The sequence below is a fragment of the Phoca vitulina genome, unplaced genomic scaffold, assembly GCF_004348235.1.
Source record: "Phoca vitulina isolate PV1807 unplaced genomic scaffold, GSC_HSeal_1.0 scaffold39, whole genome shotgun sequence".
In the NCBI taxonomy this organism is placed as follows: Eukaryota; Metazoa; Chordata; class Mammalia; order Carnivora; family Phocidae; genus Phoca; species Phoca vitulina.
Window position 1 is genome coordinate 7,548,935 of NW_022589742.1, and position 21,171 is coordinate 7,570,105.

The 21,171-nt window shown below is 40.6% G+C and overlaps 1 protein-coding gene and 1 non-coding gene across 3 annotated transcripts in view; one reads left to right on the forward strand and one right to left on the reverse strand.

Moving 5' to 3' along the window:
• The window catches only part of ATP11C (ATPase phospholipid transporting 11C), a 175,713-nt gene that overhangs the window by 33,556 nt on the left and 120,986 nt on the right, over positions 1-21,171 (forward strand). The window lies entirely within an intron of this gene.
• Positions 1,478-1,602, reverse strand: LOC116647228. Its single transcript, XR_004302307.1, has one exon. It is a non-coding gene; the product is annotated as a U6atac minor spliceosomal RNA (small nuclear RNA).

A 21,171-nucleotide genomic window follows, 5' to 3' on the forward strand; every position in this document is an offset into this window, starting at 1 on the left:
ATTTGATTGAGTGTTGAATTGAATACTGAGTTGGAGTTGAATTGAATCTATAGATGAATTTTGGAGAGAATTGCAATATTTTTTTTTTTTAAAGATTTTATTTATTTATTTGACAGAGACATAGTGAGAGCAGGAACACAAGCAGCAGGAGTAGGAGAGGGAGAAGCAGGCTTCCCGCGGAGCAGGGAGCCCGATGTGGGGCTCGATCCCAGAACCCTGGGATCATGACCTGAGCCGAAGGCAGACGCTTAACGACTGAGCCACCCAGGCGCCCAGAGAGAGAATTGCAATATTGATAATATTGAGTCCTCTGATCCATGAACATGTAACTAACTACTTGTATCTTGATTTCTTTTTTTTTTTTTTTTAAGATTTATTTATTTGACAGAGAGAGACACAGTGAGAGAGGGAATACAAGCAGGGGGAGTGGGAGAGGGAGAAGCAGGCTTCTCGTGGAGCAGGGAGCCTGATGCAAGGCTCGATCCCAGGACCCTGGGATCATGACCTGAGCCGAAGGCAGACGCTTAACGACTGAGCCACCCAGGTGCCCCTTGATTTCTCTCATCAATGTTTTTTGTAGTTTTCAACATATAAATCTTACAGTACTTTGTTACATTGATCCTGGAGTATTGCATCTTTTATTGGTGCTATAGAGCAAATGGTGCTTTTAAAAACTTCAGTCCCCATTTATTCACTGCTATGTATAAAAACAAAACTCAGTTTTGTATAGTGATCTTATATTTTCCAACCTTGGTAATGTCACTTACTAGATCTAGTAGTTTTTTGTAGGTTCTTTTGGATTTTATTAGATTGTTATGTTTTCTGTGAGTAAAGACGGTTTTGTTTCTCCTCTCCAATTTTATCTATATTTTTTTCTGTGCCTTACTGCATTAGCTAGGACTTCTATCCAGTATGATGTTGAATATAAGTGGTAAGTGTGGTTGCTGCATTGTTCCTGATCTTAGAGGGAAATCATTCAGTCTTAACACCATTAAGTAGGAGGTAGCTGTAGGTTTTTTCCTTTTTTTTTTAAGATTTTATTCATTTATTTGTCAGAAAGAGAGAGAGAGAGCACAAGCAGGGGAAGCGGCAGGCAGAGGGAGAAGCAGGCTCCCCCGCTGAGCAAGGAGCCCAGTGTGGGACTCAATCCCAGGACTCTGGGATCATGACCTGAGCCAAAGGCAGACACTTAACCGACTGAACCACCCAGGCGACCCTGTAGGTTTTTTCATAGATGTTTTTTATTAGGCTGAGGAAGTTACCTTTCATTTCTAGTTAACTGAGTATTTTTAAAAATCATGAATGGCTGTTGAACAAATGTCATACTTTTTCTGCATCTATATAAAAATTGTATGAATTTTCTTCCTTTGTTGATATTGTCAGTGGCATTGCTTGAGTTATGAATGTTGAACCAACCTTGCTTTTCTAGACTAAATCCCATGTGACCATTATATACTATTCTCTTACATTTTATAGATAAAAATCGTAGTTAGATGCCACAAAGTTGTTGGCAATTCCTTAATGATACGTGTGTTTTATAGGTCACTAGAACCACCTCCATCTTTATTAAGGGAAGTTCTAACCTTACCTATAATGTAATATAGGTAGAGCGCTTTTCTTCATCTTCATTTGGTCTTTAAGCTATCAAAAGAACAAGGGGATGGGCAACAAATATAGCAAGTGTCTTTGTACTGGGCAATGAGTACATTTATTTAATTTAACCTTATTTAATGGGAAATTGAGGTCCAACAAATATTTTGTACCACTGAAGTCTTGCAGTAAATGGTTAGTCAGAACTTAAATGCAGGTTTGTTTGGTAAAACCCCTGTCAGCCCACTAGATTATATTGCCTCTCTCTGGTAATGAATGTATGTGTAGGGGGTGTTGCAGGGGGACAGAGACAAGGGAGGGTGGGAGAGAGAGTGAGATTAGGAAAGGGAGAAATGTTCTACCACCCTTTATTGCCATTTGAAAATCTGGGCTCTTAGATATCTTGGTTTTATATCTCTGTTCTGTTATTTACTTGATTTGTGGCACATTTGTCTCCCTGAGACTCTTTTTTTTTTTAATCTGAAATGTAGAGGCACCTGAGTGGCTCAGTTGGTTAGGCATCCAACTCTTGATTTCGGCTCAGGTCATGATCTTCGGGTCCTGGGATCAAGCCCTGCACTGGGCTCCGTGATCAGCAGGGGAGTCTGCTGGAGATTCTCTCCCTCTGCTCCTCCCTCCCACTCACACACGTGCTCGCTCGCTCTCACTCTCTCTCTCAAATCTTTTAAAAAATCTGAAATATAAACTGTTAGCACAGGTTGTGAGGAATACAGATGATATTTGTAAAGTGCCTTGCACATAGAATGTGCTCAATATAGTGGTATCTATTACTATCATTATTATTAATTTCTTACCATGAAATGCATTTTATAACTGGAAATAATTAATTTGGGTTTGGAAAATGCCAAATGGGACTTAGGATGATTTCTGTAGTTTATTTAGTTCTTTTATCAAAATAGCCTAGAGCAAGTTCCTTTTTATAAAAATGGACTTAATTTCCTGTACTTTTTACCTACCTCCTCCCTATGTCAAAACAATACCAATTTACTAAATCATTTTGCAGATTTGGAAGGCTTAAAAGGTACAGCTGAATGCTTTAGGCTCTGGAAATGAGTATGTGCACACTTCTGTGCTTGTGTAGGTCTTTGTGTGGTCTAGAAGTGATTGTCTCAGCCAGGAGGACTAGAGATGCCATTTTCATTTTACATGGGCAACCAACCATGGATAGCTAGCTCTAGTCCCTTGGCTCATGCAGGTCTGACCATTTCTGAGTCATTGAAACTCACTTCTCTAACTTACACAAGTCACTTCAGACTGTTTGAAGATAATGATTCCTTTTTTCAGTAAGGTTGTTTTGATTATCACAAGTAGGGCCCAAGAGCTGTGTTTTCTTCAGTCAAATCAGGGAGGTAACAATGAGAAAAATGGCTAAGTCTAAGAAAGGGCATCAGGCCATCGTCAAATGACCTTTCAGTGTCTAGGACCTCAGGAGGGCTGTTGGCTCCAACTCTGGCTCCAGCTCCAGCAATCCATAGCTTCTGGGAACTGATTCTCATTGTTATTTGATTTCCTAGCAGTACCCTTCCAACTAAAAGTGTGCTGTTTGACAGGTGAAAGTAAAGGACAATCTATTGTATTTTGGGAATTTTTGTATAATATCACACCATTGCTTGGTGGTGTTGTAAATCAGAATTGGTAATCATTAGTCTTTTTAAAACAGGTTTATTGAACTGTGATCATTATACAAAATACCGTGCATATTTAATGTACACAATTTGATGGGTTCTGAACATATGCATACACCCTTGAAATCATCACCACAGTCAGGGTAATGTACATATTCATCATCTTTAAAAGGCTCCTCCCACTGCCCTTATGTTTGTTTGGGGTGTGGGGGGTAAGAACTCCTAACTTGAGATTTACCATGCTAACAAATTAGTGACAATACAATATTTTGCATACACTGTTTTCAAAGCACACTGACCACATCTTCTAATTTAATTTTCACCTTATAAATTAAGGTAGGTCTTACTTCTCCTTTATGATGAAAAAAAAACAGACCTTAGCAATATGTTTTCTCAAAGATCACTATTAAATATTGTACCAGTATCCAGGACCCAGTTCTGATTTTTGTTCAGTGTTCTTTGCATAAGACCTCTGGGCCTTGATCCTGATGTGACGCTAAACTTCATTGACCTGGTAAACATTCAAAAACTAAATATCTAATGACCTTTGTCCTTACAATTAGGATCAACAAATGTGATTATATGCCGGGCTTCAAAGAGAGTTCATGAAATAACTAATTAGTGGAGGATAAAGTTTGGGGAGTAACTTCTACCCTTCATACATGTAACTCTTTTTTCTAGATTGGATAGACAGAGTTTCAGTGTCCCAGCAGCAATGTTCAAAGGCTGGTCATTAAACTTTTGAAAGGTGGTTTAATTTAAAATGTTGGGCAGTAAGGTGAGGCCCAGCCTGATAGATTTGCTGGGGCCTCTTGAGTAGCTGCTTTGTGTTAAACACTATTCTAATCATTACAGGGGCATAGAGATTAAAACAAAATTTAAAAAAGTATTATTCCACCCATTAGGACTTCACAAGCTAGCAGACAAGATGGAAGCGTACACAAAGATGTTTCCATATTATTCTTCCTCTAGTCCATCTTCCATTCTGCCAGTAGAACAATCTTTTGAAAACACATACCCTTTCCCTGCTTAAAACTTTCTGGTGGTTCCCTGTCTCCCAGAGGACCTTGTGCCAAGTTTCTTATCAGACATACAAAGCCTTCTCTGATTTGGCCCAGACTATTCGCCCTCTGTACCCACACCTCCACAGCAAGCCCCAGGCACATACCACTCCTTGGGATACTCAGAGCAGCTCATGATTTCTCATGCCTCTGAGTGTCTACTCATGCTGGGCGCTCTGGAGAATGCTGTGTTAGTCTGGGTCCTCTGAGAAGCAGAAATTGATTTTATTAAGGGAAACCACCACCTGTGTGAGACCACGAGGAGGGAGACGGGAAGGATGGGAGTGCCATTAGTTCATGATGCAAGTCTGACCCCTAGTGAAGAGAAGAGAGAGTAGCTTAGAAGATTTCTAGGCTGCTGTGCAGTTGAAGGAAGGTTCAGAAAAACCTTTGGGTAATCCAGGTCAGTGGAGTCCTACCCCTGCTGTCTTCACTCATGGGTCAGGTGCAGCCCATTGGAAGTATAGCTTCAGCACAGACATTAGGATGAATTTCTGATGCAGCAGCTCAGTTGTGCTCCCTGTAATTAGAGGCCTTCCTCTTAGCCTCCAGAAATGCCTTTCTTCCATCTTACTCCTCTCACGTGTCCTTAAAAGGCCAGCTTTAAATGTTTCCTCTTCTAGGGAACTTCTCCTTGAAGGAAATTCTCAGCAGGTCACATGATGGTCCTCACTGCCTATAATGACCGTCCCCTAATTTCTGCCTGGTTGATTCCTAATACACTTATTTGAACCCCTACCACGTATTATGGGACCAAAAAAACTAGTAGGTGCTCAGGAAATAATTGTTGAATGAATGAATTGGTAGGACTTGGACGAACAGATCTAAAGGAGAAGATAAGTTGAGGCAAAGTGAACTGCTTGAGCAAAGCCATATCGGGAGAAGAATGAAGAACTTATTCTGCCTTTTTCTTCTTTGCAAATGTGTCCAAAAACCATCATTTTAGGGAAAGTATATTATGATGCAAAACATTGGGGGAAGGAGTATCTTCCTGGCACTTGAAAATGATTCATATTTGAGAACTTTGTTGAGAACAATGTTTTGAATATTTCCTGAGAGACTTCTTTCCTGAGAGGAAACAGTTGATGGAAATGGAATTTTACTGCTGCCAGGAAAAGTGCGATAAAGATCAAATCTCATACAACTACTACCAGAATAGAAATTTCCATAGAGCAAAGAGATTTCAAATTCCCACCCAATGGCTCATATGTATTTAGTATTCATTGCAGCTGAACTGTAATTCTGTAATGGAATTTGACCAGTTTTGACACTCCAGTTTAGTAATGTATGAATTAGTGGAGACTCATTCATCTTGACGTTTGCTGACTGCCAGATGTTGGTCATATTTCTGATGGAAAGAAACAGCTGGCCAGGATCCCAAATCTCAGTACCACTAACAGCCTGCCACCAGCACATACTGCCAGAGGAAAGAGACATGCTGAAGAGAAGGTCCTACAAAATCACTACCAGCAACTAGAGATTTAGCCCCTTATCCCTATGTAATGGTCTACCCTGGTGCCCTGGGTTGGAGCATGTATGAAGCAGATGCTCCTTTTTGCCCAGGTCTGTGTCTGTCCTATGCATTCTCCCTCATGTCTTATTTCTCCAGAGTTTCCACTTGAAGGGATGCAGGTTTCTTACCTGCAGTCTGGAGGTGAATAATGGCACCTCCATCACGGGCTTGCTGTTAGGATTCAACCAGGTAATTCATGCTAAGGGCTTAGACTGTGCTTAACATAGAGTATTTCTCCAATAAATGGTAGCTAGGTTTTATTATGATTATGCAGTAGAAGCAGGGGTCTGAGGGCAAAATCTTAATATTTCTCTATGAGTATTATCCAAGTTGGTTTTTCATGCATTTGGTGAGTGCCTGTTCTGTGATAAAGCAGCAAGGGACTCTAGAGTAATTAATCTAACACAGTTGCTGATATCCATCTCTTCTCTCAAGTGAGGACAGTTCATTTTGGCTTACATATAAGCAAAGCCACTTGCTCCTACCTTGTACTCTGACCTGCTGTGGAATACTTCTTCTTTTTCTCATTGACCTGTCTCTCTCCCCTTCAAATTTCTATTGTAATTCTTGAGGTACGGATAACTCCTGTGTCCCAGACATGTGAAAAAAAAGATGGCTGCAAGGTGCATTCCCTTCCCTGGTGTTTATTGATGTGGTTGGGAAGCTTTGACCTACTAGCCTTTGCCTTACATAGCTTTTCCATTTTAGTAGAATAGTTCACTTGGGATGTTACTCATTTACTTTGTCTTTCATTACTACTGGTTGTTAATTTCACCAAAGAGCTTCTCCTTTATGTGTGTCTATACACATCTCTCTCTCTCTCTCTTTTTTTCCCCCCCAGAAAATAGATTTTTTTGTTGTTGTTAACATATAATGTATTATTTGTTTCAGGGGTACAGGTCTGTGATTCACCAGTCTTACACAACACACAGCACTCACCACAACACATACCCTCCCCAGTGTCCATCACCCAGCCACCCCATCCTCCCACCCCCCTCCACTCCAGCAACCCTCAGTTTGTTTCCTGAGATTGAGTCTCTTACGGTTTGTCTCACTCTCTGGTTTCGTCTTGTTTCATTTTTTCCTCTCTTAACCATCTTCCTCCTTTCTTCCACATCTTGCCATTACATCAAGAACTACTCCTGTCTTTTCTACTTGAAAGCCAAAAATATGAATCGAAATGAATTATGAGTGATAGGGAATCGAATATTACTATCAATAGATGTGTACCAGGGCAAAGGAAAGCCATAAATTTAAAAGGGAGGAAAGTAGTAGTCAAAGTCCCAAAGGTATCAATATGTCCAAATCTGAACTTACTTATCTCTTCTCTAAGCCTCTGGCAGTCAACTCTTAAGATGTATCGCCTCCTCACTCCCACTGTCCTTCCCCTGACCCTCTTCATCTTTTATGTAGAGGCAATACCTTCTTTCCTTATCTTCCTTCTAGTTCCCTCTTTTCCCCAGTCTGACTGTAGTGTCACAAGAGGGTGTTTGCTTTTTCAGCTTTTTAATAAAATTATACGAGGGTTCAGAAAACCAAACAACCAAATATGTAACTTAATACAATATTACAAGGTAAGCATACTTAAAATCTCCATCCAGATCAAAAAAATAGAATCTTGAAGCCAGCCCAGAAGTCCCTCCAGGTGCCCCATCCCAATCATAAACTCATCCTCCATCCAAAATAACTGTGATCCTGACTTTTTTTTTTTAAGATTTTATTTACTTATTTTGAGAGAGAGCTCTCAAAGTGCGGGGAGGGGTAGAAGGAGAAAAATTCTCAAGCAGACCAGTGTGGAGCCCGAGGCAGGGCTCCATCTCATGACCCTGAGATCATGACCTGAGCCAAAACCAGGAGGCAGATACTTAATCAACTGAGCCACCCAAGCGCCCTTATCCTGACTTTTAAAGTAGTTATTTTCTTGCATTTCTTTATCAAGAGGTTGTTTTTTAATTTTTTTTTTTTTTAAAGATTTTATTTATTTATTTGACAGAGAGACAGCGAGAGCAGGAACACAAGCAGGGGGAGTGGGAGAGGGAGAAGCCGGCTTCCTGCCGAGCAGGGAGCCCGATGTGGGACTCGATCCCAGGACCCTGGGATCATGACCTGAGCCGAAGGCAGACGCTTAACGACTGAGCCACCCAGGCGCCCAAGAGGTGGTTTTTTAAAAAACATCGGTCTTGCCCTATTCGATTACCTCTATGCTAAAACCTAAGGGTACTGAAATTCCTCTCAGGTTCTCTCAGGCCTTCCGTGGAGCCTCCTTTCCATGACTCCTTCTTTCCCAATAGCCTAGTCTCTGGCAATACTGGATTATTTGCAGGCTCCCAGGTAACTCAGATGCCTCTAGGGGTTTGCCAGATATCTTCTAGGTATTTGCTCCTGCTCTTCCCTCTTTCTGAAGTTCTCTTTCTTCCCATTCCCTGATGAAGTCCTGGAGCCAACTCAAATGTCATTTCTTCTATGAAGCTGTCCTGAGTCTCCCCTCTCGGACATACCTGGGCCAGAATGAATCCCTTCCACTTCTGTGCTCTGTGCCCATTGTAGCATTTTACACATACTTCTGTTTTTACCATTTATCATTGTCTCTGGTACCTAACATTGATTAGTGTATAGTAAATTCTCAATGTTGAATGAATGAATCTATGCAGCTAATCTTTAAAGCTCTTTCAGGGTGTCCTGTTTTCTTCAGAAGTGACACAGAAATCATATACTTTTATCATATGATCAAGCTTGCTTTTCCTTAAGTATTCCTGTTAACACATTTAAGAAAATTTGATTTTATTTTGTTAGTAACAAATATTTCCAGTATTTGGTTTTACCATTTTTTTTCTTTCTTAGTGTTTGCTTTTTGCCCACATTATTGGTAAAATAGGCCTTTTTTGGGTTTTTCTGGCTACTTACCATTTTTATTGTTTCCATGGTAACAACTAGTAATTATTGAGCACCAGCTCTGTGTCAGGCACTGTGCCAAGACCTGTATGTGCATTATATCCTGACTCCCCTCCATATTTTCAGTGGAAACTGAAGCTTAGGAAAGTTAAAACAAGGGAAAGTCCTAAAGCTTTCAAGGGGTAAAGCTAGGGTTCAAACCCAAGCAGCCTGACTATAAATGTATAACTCTCGTTCTTTTTACTGGTCTGTGTTACCTCTTGATAAGAAAGATAATATGTTCCCAGTTGCAACACAGTGGGCTTTTGCAAAACGTCTGTGGCACATGCTTGTTTGTGGAAGTGTGTTACCTATTATCTTCCTGGATTCTGGTCAGTTCTTTAACTTCTTTATTGCTTCTGTTCAGGACTCTGTCAGCTGTACTGTCATTAGGTGTGTTTAGCTTGTGGTTAATGGGCCGCAGCCTGGTCAGTGGTTCTCATTGAGCCACAAATAAGGAGATTGCTCTTGTATTGACCTGTGGATCTTCTCAGCCACAGGTATTATTTATCCTATGGCTGCCGCCTTAAAGGTTGTTATCACCACAAAGGATACAGCCTGTGCTTGGCAAGGTGATAAGTTGTGTCTTTTAAAATGATATCAGTCATTAATTTTTTTTCTTTTTTAAAATTTTTTTATTTATTTGACACAGCACAAGCAGGGGGAGTGGCAGGCAGAGGGAGAAGCAGGCTCCCCGCTGAGCAGGGAGCCTGATGTGGGGCTCGATCCCAGGACCTTTGGGATCATGACCTGAGCTGAAGGCAGATGTTCCACCAACTGAGCCACCCAGGTGCTCCCAGTATTAATGTTAATTGCTATTAACTTCCGTTTGAGGTGCTAAAAGGAAATCCAAGTATAAACAATTAAACAATGACATTAAGAATGTCAGTAGAGGAATGGTTTTTTTTTATTTTTTATAAGCTTTTATTTGGGGCATCTGGGTGTCTCTCTCTGTCAAATAAATAAAATCTTTAAAAAAATAAATAAAAGCTTTTATTTATTTCTTTGAGAGACAGAGCACACACGAGGAGGGAGTGGTGTGGTCAGAGGGAGAAGCAGGCTCCCTGCTGAGCATGGAGCCCAACATGGGGCTTGATCCCAGGACCCTGGGATCATGACCTCAGCTGAAGTCAGACACAGCTTAACCAACTGAGCCACCCAGGTGCCCCCAGGAATGGTTTAATAGTTGATAACCACACATGGGCCATGGGCCTTACAGAAACCCAGACCAGGGACCCTGGAGGAATTGTCTGGGACAGCAGCAGCAGAGCCTCAAGCCCTTGCTGGTGCTGGTCTCGGGCAGATGGGCAGAGAGGAACACAGATGCACGATGTTGGGGGGGTGGGGGGTGGGGTGTGTGTGTGTGTGTGTTTTCTCTTTTTGGTATGTCTGTAGATAGGTCAGTGCTCACCTGCTAGCATTTCTTGTTTTAAAGAACTCTCTTAGTGCATTTTGGTTTTTAAAGTCAACTTTCCATTTCAGTAAATTACCACGATTGATCTAGAATGTTTGGTTGTGTTAAACTTTATTGCATGTAAGTTTCTCTTAAAACTGACAGCAATAACAGCAGCTAACATTTTTAAGTTGTAGTAAATGCTAGGTGCTGTTTAAAAGTGCCTTTGAGATACGTAATATTATTCCTGCTGTAAAGCTCTGGATGCAAATGTGTTATCACTTGCAGCTTAGATTTCTTCTTTTTTTTTTTTAAAGATTTTATTTATTTGACAGAGACACACAGCAAGAGAGGGAACACAAGCAGAGGGAGTGGGAGAGGGAGAAGCAGGCTTCCCGCTGAGCAGGGAGCCCGACGCGGGGCTCGATCCCAGGACTCTGGGAGCACGACCTGAGCCGAAGGCCGACACTTAACCGGCTGAGCCACCCAGGCGCCCCTTAGATTTCTTCTTCTTCTTCTTCGTCTTCGTCTTCGTCTTCGTCTTCGTCTTCGTCTTCGTCTTCGTCTTCCTTCTTCCTTCTTCCTTCTTCCTTCTTCCTTCTTCCTTCTTCCTTCTTCCTTCTTCCTTCTTCCAAGAAGTTCATTGTATTAGGAATTTGAACTGCACTTTCTGCCTCAGGTTCTGCTTTGTGTGGAAAGAGAGCTTGAAAAACTTGGTGTGGCTGGTAGGGTGCTTCTGGAGATAATGGTTTTCTCTCGGATCACATATATGTAATCATTTCAGGAAAAAAGACCATTTTTGTTGATGTTCCTCTGTTAGAAAAGTGGCTGTGGTGTTTTCTTCCATTTGATACTTTATCAATAACTTTTCTAGTAAGTTGGGTGCGGGGGTTCAAGGTGATGTGTTGTTGCTTTTGTTTCTTTCCCCAGATGGCCCTACTTACCGTTACAGTCTAAGCACCAGGGAAGGTTTTAGTGGCTGATGGCAGACCGTTTGGCTCTACTGTCAGTTCCTGATAACTGCAGATGAAATACTGTGTTTTCTTGTCAGGTAAAATGTATAAGGCTGCTGTTCACTTGACAGGAAGAATGAGCTAGAAGCACTTCTCGGAGAAAAGCATTTCAGAGACAACTTGTGACTTTTCCCTTTTCATTTTCCATCCTTGTCCTCCTGTGTCCTAAAGAAAATTCCACACATTCCCAAAGGCCAGGATACTCTTCAGGTTAATAATGTTCCAGGGTTATTGTCATTGTTCTCAAAAGAATCCCCAGGTTGGTATCTTGTTTTCTCTGAGGAAGGTTCTTCAAAGGTGCTTTTCTTTCCTTGGTTAAAGAGCATGAGAAGACCAATACCAAGACTTTAGAGCCAGCTGATAAACCAGGTAGATCCCAGAAACGGATATTATAATACCTAAGTTTGTGCAATTTTATTCTGAGTACATGACATTTGGTTTCATCTTCTTTTCCCACAATGGAAGTAAATAAACTGGTAATGAAAGTGGTATGATGGCAAGCGGACTGAGTCCTAAATTTGGCTGGTATGCTTTTCCATCAAAGAATGAGATTAGGAGGAGGAGGAGGAGGTGGTAAGAGAGGGTAGAAAAATTAGACAAGACATTTGGCTGGTCATGGAAATAGATGTCAAGATCCATGTACCATCTGCTAGTAAAGTTAATCAAAGCAAGAGAGGAAGCCTTACTGCAGAGCCAGATCCCCTTTGGTTTCCCTTTCCCCTCATTTTGTTTGATTAGAGCCAGATATGGATGTGATTCCCCAAGTCTTACCCCCAGAGATTGGGATTCACTAGGTTTGGCTTGGGACAGAGAGCTCTGCATTTTGACCAAGTTCCCTGGGGATTCTCTTGCTGACCTTCTCAGAAGCATCCTTTGAGAAAATCTGGATTCAACCTAGAGTCCACAAACCCCATAATTGGTCAGCTGTTGGGGAGAACACCTGGAATCAGCACTGAGTGTTGGTATACAGCCACATACATCCACTTGTCCTCTTGTAACACCTTTGCCAAAATGGGCACCAATGCCTCTCTCTTCAGTCTGGGAAAATCAACTTTGTATATTCATGTGGTTGCTAATAATACCTAGGGTTTACTGAGTATCATGTGTACTCACAGGTATTCTTTCAGTAAATCTGCAGAAAAACCTGGTGGGGGGGCTCCTGGGGGGCTCAGTCGGTTAAGCGTCCAACTCTGGGCTTGGCTTCGGCCCAGGTCATGATTTCAGGGTCGTGAGATAGAGCCCCCGCATCACCCCACATCAGGCTCTGTGCTCAGCAGGGAGTCTGCTTGAGATTCTTTCCCTCTTCTTCCCCTCCCCCCTCTGCTCTTCCTCCCACCCCCACCCCCCCACTCACGTGTGTGCACATGCTCTCTTTCAGATAAATAATCTTTTAAAAAAAGAAAAACCTGGTGGGCGCCTGGGTGGCTCAGATGGTTAAGCATCTGCCTTCGGCTCAGGTCATGATTCCAGGGTCCTGGGATCAAGTCCCACATCGGGCTCCTTGCTCCTTGGGAGCCTGCTTCTCCCTCTGCCTCTCTCTCTCTTTCTGTCTCTCATGAATAAATAAATAAAATCTTTAAAAAAAAAAAAAAAAAGGAAAAACCTGGTAAGATTTAAGTAGGATTATTTTCCATATTTTACAGAGAAGGAAACTGAAGCTCAAAGTTTAAATGACTTGTCCAAGTCATGTAGGAGCAGAGCTGGAAGTTATCCAGACAAGCTATGCCCATCAGCACTCTATTTCTGTTCTTAATGGTCTTCAGGCTCAAGGAATTGGAATCATAGTAAGCCTTGGTTCAGGACTCATTGGAGGCACTCTAACCCCAATGTCCTTGGAGCCAATCAACTTTTTTTTGGTAATGCTTCAGAAACAAGCCAATTCAGTTTTGTAAAAGTATTTTAATTTTAGTAAAATACACATAACAAAAAATACCATCTTAATTACTTCTAAGTGTATGCTTCTGTCGCATTAAGTGCATTCACACTGTTTTGCAAGGTCACCACTGTCCATTTTCAGAATTCTTTTTATCTTGTAAAACTGTACCATTAAATAATTCCCCATTCTCCCATCCCTCTAACTCCTATCAACTACCACTCTACTTGCTGTCCTTATGATGGAGCCAGTTAACTTTTATGTTAAGAGTACACCATTAATCTCCATTGTCATGCTATTGATTTTTTAGATAAAAATAATACAAATCAAGGAGCACCTGGGTGGCTCTGTCATTTGGGCATCTGTCTTTGGCTTGGGTCATGATCTCCGGGTCCTGGGATCGAGCCTGCCTTCAGGCTGCCTGCTCAGCCAGGAGTGTGCTTCTCCCTCAGCCCCTCCCCTCCTGCTCATGCTCTTTCTTTCTCTCCCTCAAATAAATGTATAAAACCTTAAAAAAATATTACAGATCAAACCCAGATTTACAAACATGTACTCAGTGTTGAAACAAAAAGCCATAGACATTTTAAATAGAATTTAGCATGCCTTAAACAATGTGCGACTCTATCTCTTAACGCACTTGAGGTCCGCCCTGCTATATAAAACAACTACAGAGATTAGTATTTGGCAACTTGGAGATAAGAAAGCTGCATTGAAAAGAAAAACAAACCCTATAGCTGGGTGGTTCCTTTACTCTTGGGAGGTCATTTTCTTTGGAAAAGAAACACATTTCTGGTCACATGAATTCATGCAAATTGCTGCATCAGACTAAAAGTCCATTACGCTCAGTAACTTTAAATAATTAGATTGTATATTTGGGGATGCTTTGGACAAGGCAAAGCATTATATGCTAAAAGTGCTGATTTTGAAAGGTGAAGCCCCACTTTTTCACTGACACCCCCCTTCACTCTTTCCTCCCATAAATTTTTTAAGTGAATTGCCCAGAAGTAACTAATACTTAGAAGATTGTATTGTGTAGATATAGGGGTATAATACTTTAATTTCAAGCATTTGAAGATAAAGTTCCCCCACCCCACCCCCTTTTTCCTTCATGGAAAATCCTGAAAGTAGAAATTTCCTTTAAAATTGTCATAGAGCAGGTTAGATGACAGTACAATAGAACCACAAGAAACCCACGGGGGGGGGGGGCGGTGGGGAAGTATTTGGTAGATTATAGGAACTGTTATGAAGTTGGATTTTTATCTGGTATCTTGGTGCGTCTCAGTCTACATCAAGCTTACTGTTGATCATTTCAGATGCTGCTGTTGTTGTTTTGAAAGTTATTGTGTCAAAATCCATTTTTAGTTGTTTAAAGATATCACTCCTGTACTTGAATTCCTTGGGTTGTCTTAAAATACTCAAGTTGTGTCAGCCAAGCACAGACTAAAGTGCACTTTATTAATAACGTAAAATTTAGATCAATTTTTATCTAATCCTAAAATCAGTAACAGTGATTTCTTTTAATCCAGGGTCTTTCTCTTTAATTTGCATTTTATGTAACTAGAATAGATATGTTTGAGAAAAATTTCTTTGGCAATCAATATTTAGGATTTTTTAAAATTTAAAAGTATTATATGTGGTTAAACATTTTTTAAACTAGAAGGTATAGGGACGCCTGGGTGGCTCAGTCTGTTAAGCCTAAGCCTCTGACTCTTGATTTTGGCTCAGGTTGCGAGATCAGCCTGCCTCAGGCTCTGCGCTCAGTGGGGAGTCTGCTGGAGATTCTCTCCCTCTGCCCCTCCCACTGGCGTGCGAGCGAGCTCTCTTTCTCTCTCTCAAGTAATAGATAAATAAATCTTTAAAAAAAAGCTAGAAGGTATAAAAAAGTTGACATCACTGCTTCAGTTGCAACCCTATTCCCCAGAGATAACCACTGGTAAATTTCTTGTCTAGGTGTTCAGATTGTATTTATGTTTGTGTGTGTATAAACACACACATGCACACGCATGTATTTTTTCTATACAGTTGGTGTCATACAATATATCATATTTTTCAATTTGCTTTTTCACCTACTATATGTTAGAGATGATTTCATATTGGTACATATTAAGCTACTCATGTATTTTAACAGTTGCACAGAAGCCCGTTATTTGGATATTCCATAATTTAAATAGTACTTTCCTGATGGACATTTGGAATTATTTAGTTACTTTTTCTACTATTATGAACAATGCTGTTAAACATTCTTCTACATTTTTATTTACTTTTATTTGTAGAATCACACAAGCTATTTTTGTTTTTAAAGATTTTGTTTATTTGAGAGAGAGCACAAGCACGAGTGGGGGGCAGGGGCAGAGGGAGAAGCAGACCCCTCGCTGAGCAGGGAGCCCGACGTGGGGCTCGATCCCAGGACCCTGGGAACATGACGTGAGCTGAAAGCAGACGCTTAACCAACTGAGCCACCCAGACGCCCCCACGCAAGCTATTTTTAAAAATTGGACTAATGAGGGGCGCCTGGGTGGCTCAGTCGTTAAGCGTCTGCCTTCGGCTCAGGTCATGATCCCAGGGTCCTGGGATCGAGCCCCGCATCGGGCTCCCTGCTCTTTGGGAAGCCTGCTTCTCCCTCTCCCACTCCCCCTGCTTGTGTTCTCTCTCTCGCTGTGTCTGTCTCTGTCAAATAAATAAATAAAATCTTAAAAAAAAAATTGGACTAATGATATTATTATTAAAAGTTTTATTTTGATAGTTCATGGAACTAGTGGAAATAAAGCCAGTGTAAAAAGAACTTTTAGAACAATAAGAATGAAAACCATCATCACATACTTGAATATATATATCTAAAAATGTGTTTAAATATTGTTTTCAGGGGCTCCTGGGTGGCTCAGTTGGTTAAGCGTCTGCCTTTGGCTCAGGTTATGATCCTAGGGTCCTGGGATCGAGTCCCGAATCGGGGCCCCTGCTCAGCGGGGAGTCAGCTTCTCCTTCTGCCTCTCCCCTCATTCCTGCTCTCTCACTCTCGCTCTCTCTCTTTCAAATAAATAAATAAAATCTTTAAAAAAGAAAAAAAGATTCTCTCCCTCTCCCTGTGCCCCTGCATGTGCGCTCATTCTCTCTCTCTAAAAAAAAAAAAAAGTGTATACTATCTGGAGCCAGATTGCTGACTTCATATCCTGCTCATGACCTTTTATCTGTAACCATGGACAGGTTACATAATTACTCTATGCCTCAGTCTCCTTTTCTCTAAAATGGGGCTAATAGTCATATTTATTGCAAAGTTATCATGAAGGTTAAATAGGTCTATATAACATACTACAAGAGTACCTGGTATATAGTATGTGTTCAATAAGCATTATTGTTACTCCTCTCTTAGGGTGTTGGCCTTAGAGAGATACTCGGTATAGCTACATGTTTATCTTTGCATTTCCAGAGCCGGGTCTAGTATTGTACACTTGAAAGTATCAAATAATTCTTTGTGAAATAAATGTTTGAATGGAATTTAAAAAGATTTATCAAAACTCTTTTGTCATACTTATATTAGTGTTTGGGATTTTTAGTAATTACTATAGCAGTCCGTGTTTAAATAATTAGATAATGTGAATACCTCAAGGAAAGCCATAAATCTTTTCGGCAAAAATGAGAATGTTTGAACTTTGTCTTTTATTAGAGTAGTAAGCCCACTCAGAGTCTGAGCTTAAGAAGCCCCTTCAGTTTTTGAGGAATATTGATGCTGTTACAGAATTCCAGGCTGGGCTTGGGCTAGTGGATCTGTGTCACTTGAGATCCTTTTTAACTCATTGCTTCATTTTCTTTCTTTCTTTTTTTTATTTATTTGAGAGAGAGAAAGGGAAAGACAGAGCATGAGTGGAGGGGGAGAGGCAGAGGGAGAGGGAGAAGCAGACACCACCCCCCCACCCCCCACCCCCGCTAAGCAGGGAGCTGGAGACGGGGCTCGCCTGGAATCATGACCTGAGCCGAAGGCAGACACTTCACTGACTGAGCCACCCAGGTGCCCCACGTTGCTTCATTTTCACCAGCTTCAAAGCCCTCCATCTCTTGCAGGTAGGAAAGAAATTGTTCCAGGCTTGTAAAGACTGGCATCTAGTCAGAATAGGCAAATACTCTTTTTCCTGAAACCTGATGCTGAAACGGCAGAAACTATTCATCTTGGTATTTTGGAAAGTGGAACTGTGTGTGTACTAAGCTCCATCTGGCAAAGTAGTATTTAATTTTTTTCTCCCCAGAAAATGGAGACGTGGGTGGTGGCTGATAGAAATTAACACTTACTGAGTGCCAACTGTGTATGGGTCAGGCACTATACGTGTGTTATTTTGTTGAATCCTTCTAGGAATATAGTATGGCTCCAATTTACATATAGGAAAAGTGAGGGACAGAGTGGTTAAGTAACTTGCCGAATACGACATAACTTGCTATTAAGAGGCAGGGCCAGGGTTTTGACCCAAGGTGTTTTTGACCTCCAGTGTCTTTTATCTGTGACACACTTGGGTAAGAAATCATAGACCGTTGTCATTCATCTCAGATGTTGATAATTTGTCCTGATTGGCAAGTTTTTGCTAATTCTCAAAACTTGGCACAAAGTAAAAACAACCTTGCATTTCTTGAAGTTGAGAAACTTGTAGCAGTATTCGTAAGCAGTTAAAAATATACCAGAAAGGATATTCAATGCGTAAATTAAAAATTAATAGCTCTAAAACGATAATGTGTATATCACACATACACTGTGATTCATTTTATGTAATATAAACTACATAATTATTTTAGATATGCAAAGAATCTTCAACACGGTTACATATGTTTTAGTTATGCTAAAATACTTTTTTTTTGCTAATACTTTCCCTTTGAAAAATATTTTGAGGAGTTTCTTTTTTCTTGTGGCTTCACCAATTTTTGGAAATGTTGCATTTTCCATTAATACAGTCTTCTTAGTGGGGCTCCTGGGTGGCTCAGTCGGTTGAGCATCTGCCTTTGGCTCAGGTCGTGATTCCAGGGTCCTGGGATCGAGCCCCGCACCAGGCAGCAGGGAGCCTGCTTCTCCCTCTCTCTGTCCTACTCCTACTGCTTGTGCTGTCTCATGCTCTCTGACAAATAAATAAATAAAATCTTAAAAAAAAAATACAATCTTCTTAGTTTCCCCTCTCGTTCTGAAGTAGGATTTTGATGTATCATCAGTTGTTTACCTTTGAATAAAGCATCTTCGTAATTGCCTACCACTTAGGCTGCTGTGTGGCCCCAATGACTGCTATTTTGATATGCTTCTGAGGAATGATGAAAACAAATCTGTTTTCCTAAGTGGTAGAATTCATAGATAAACTCACTTTGAAATTAAAGTCCACAAGTAATAGAGGATTCTCGTCCCCGAACAAGGGGCTGTGTGGCACACAGTCTAATTACAGCAGATCAACTATACTGCCGACAGAACCGTGATGTCAGTCCTTTCTCCTGCTTGTCTTCTCCTCCGGGGCTGTCTGTTCTTACCAAAACAAATCAAAGTGTAGTGTGTATTGCTGGTCCTGAAGAATTACTAGTGACTGCTGTGTGACTCCCCGAGGTACTGTGTGCCTAAGGCATTTTTAAAACTCTTAATATGTTTTCGGTATATAATGCTGCTACTCTGGAAGAACTCTATACCTAGTGGTTTACTTTTCCAGTGTGGTTAGAGCTGCTGTTTCTAATATAGAAAGAGATTTATGGCTGATTCCAATTTGTATTCTGGCTCTGCTACTCAGCTGGAAGACTTTGAGTGATTTAGTTATCCTCTCTGCCCCTCAATTTCCTCCTTCCTAAATTGGGGATGATAAAACCTACTTCATAGCTTTGCTGTGATGATTATTATCCAGGATGATGTGATCTTGATTTATGCATTTGTTTAAGACAGTGTAGTATTGGGGTGAAGGTGGTAGGCTTGAATCAGTTTATCAACATGCAAATCTTGGCTCTGTTCCTTTCTGGCCACTTGATGTAAGAGAAGTCATATAATCTCTTGGTGCTTCAGTTGCCTCATCTATAAAATGGGGAAACTAAGAGCCACTTACTTCATAGGTTTGTTGTAAGGAGTAAAGGAGTTAATATGTATGAAATGCACTGGACAATACTTTGGCATACAGTAAGTCTTCAATAGATGTCAACCATTATTATCATTATTATTGTTATCTCCACTTGTCTGCGTGCAGTATCAGTGTTTGTTTGCTGTGCTCACTAAATTGAGACCTCCTTGGAAGATTAGATAGAATCTTATTCTTTATATCCTCTGGACCTGGCAGATCGTAGGTACTTAATTTTAAGATACTTGGAATGGCTGAATTAATGAGTGAAGGAATACCGTCGTGCTTTCTCAGATTTACCCTTTCCCCCCCTCCACTTCTTTTGGAACGAATCTCTTTCTACCATGACTCACATGGTTTTTGCAGCTGGGCTCACCATGTTTTCTAGAACAAAAATTGGAGTTTGAACTTGGTCCAAAAACAGAACAATCTTGTTAAATCCATGCTGTACTACTTATAGCCTGATATTCTGCCTTATTAAATATATGTCTCCTCCCCTACTTAACTGTGAGGTAAGGGGTAGCGTCTTCTTCCTCTCTAGTCTCCAGCACCCAATGCAGAATCTAGGACATAGTAGGGTGCTCAATTAATGATTGTTGACTTGAACAAAGTGTCTTCTGGTCTCCAGTAGATGAGTTCATCCTCATCACACTTCATTCCAGATGGGAATAAAGAGCTGCCCTTTCACACCAATGATGGTTTCAAGGTTATTAGGAGTTGTGGGATCTGAATCTGATTTACCTGGAAGTAACACATTTTGAACCTCAAATGAAGCACGATATATATGAAAGGGAAGAGCCAGAAATAAGACATGTAAAAGAATTGTTTCATAGAATTAGATACTGATGCTTTTCTTTAGTGGTGGTTCTTTTCTCCTATCACTTAGAAACTGTATATCTATTCTATTGCTTTTTCTTTCTTGGTCTTTCCCAAGCCTTTAAATGGTAAATTAGACTGGAAATCACTCATTAGTGCTTTTCAGTCACTGGGCCAGGAAAGCTGGGGTCAACAGTACAGTTTTGCTGCATCTCTGCACCTGGAGCAGCATGGGAATACCCTCTCTAATTATAGTCATTAAAAGGCTAATGAACTCTTCTGTTTTAAAAAAGCCTTTTTCACCTTATTCTCTTAAGCAGTTTCTTTTCCTTTGTGTCATATATGCAGTTGATAATTGCCATCTACACACTCTTCTGCCTTTAAGCAATTGGTTTCATTTTTCATGTAACTAGACACATGTATCATGTAAAATTGTGCATGTAAGAGGTCATTTTTCAGTCTACTAAAGATATTCTCCTTTTCACTGTTAATTCATGTGAGGATTGAGTGTGTTTGCCTTCTGGTAACACATTAAGGCTGCAATATTTGTCTAAGTATAGGAATATTTAGCTCTTTCTTGTTTGAATTTGTTGTAGCATATGCATAAATCCAATCCTGGTAGAAGACTCCCTTTTTAAACGGAAAAAAATAATCTTTTGTATTGTAAAAGCTAATATATGTACATTTTTTTAAAAAAAGAAACTATTGTTGTCTTAACTGGCTTAACTGATTGTATTTATTTGTTTTTTGAATATAATTATCTTGAATGTAATTATCTTAAAAAGTTTCAGTTTCTAAAGTAAAAGCTTAAAAATACTCATCAGGGGTGCCTGGCTGGCTCAGTTGGAAGAGCATGCGACTCTTGATTTCAGAGTCATGAGTTCAAGCCCCACATTGGGTGTAGAGATTACTGAAAATGGGGCACCTGGGTGGCTCAGTCAGTTGAGCGTCTGACTCGGTTTCAGCTCAGGGTCATGATCTCATGGGTTAGGAGATTGAGCCCCTCGTTGGACTCTGCACTCAGCAGAGAGTCTGCTTGAAGATTCTCTCCCTCTGCCCCTCCTCTCTCTCACTCTCTTTCCCTGAAATAAATAAATAAATCTTTTTTTTTTTTTTAAGTACTCATATCAGTGACTGCTAATGAATGGGTACCAGGTTTCTTTTGGGGGTGGTGAAAATATTTTAAAATTATGGGGCACCTAGGTGGCACAGTCAGTCAAGCATCTGACTCTTGGTTTCGGCTCAGATCATAATCTCATGGGTTCTGGGATCAATCAAA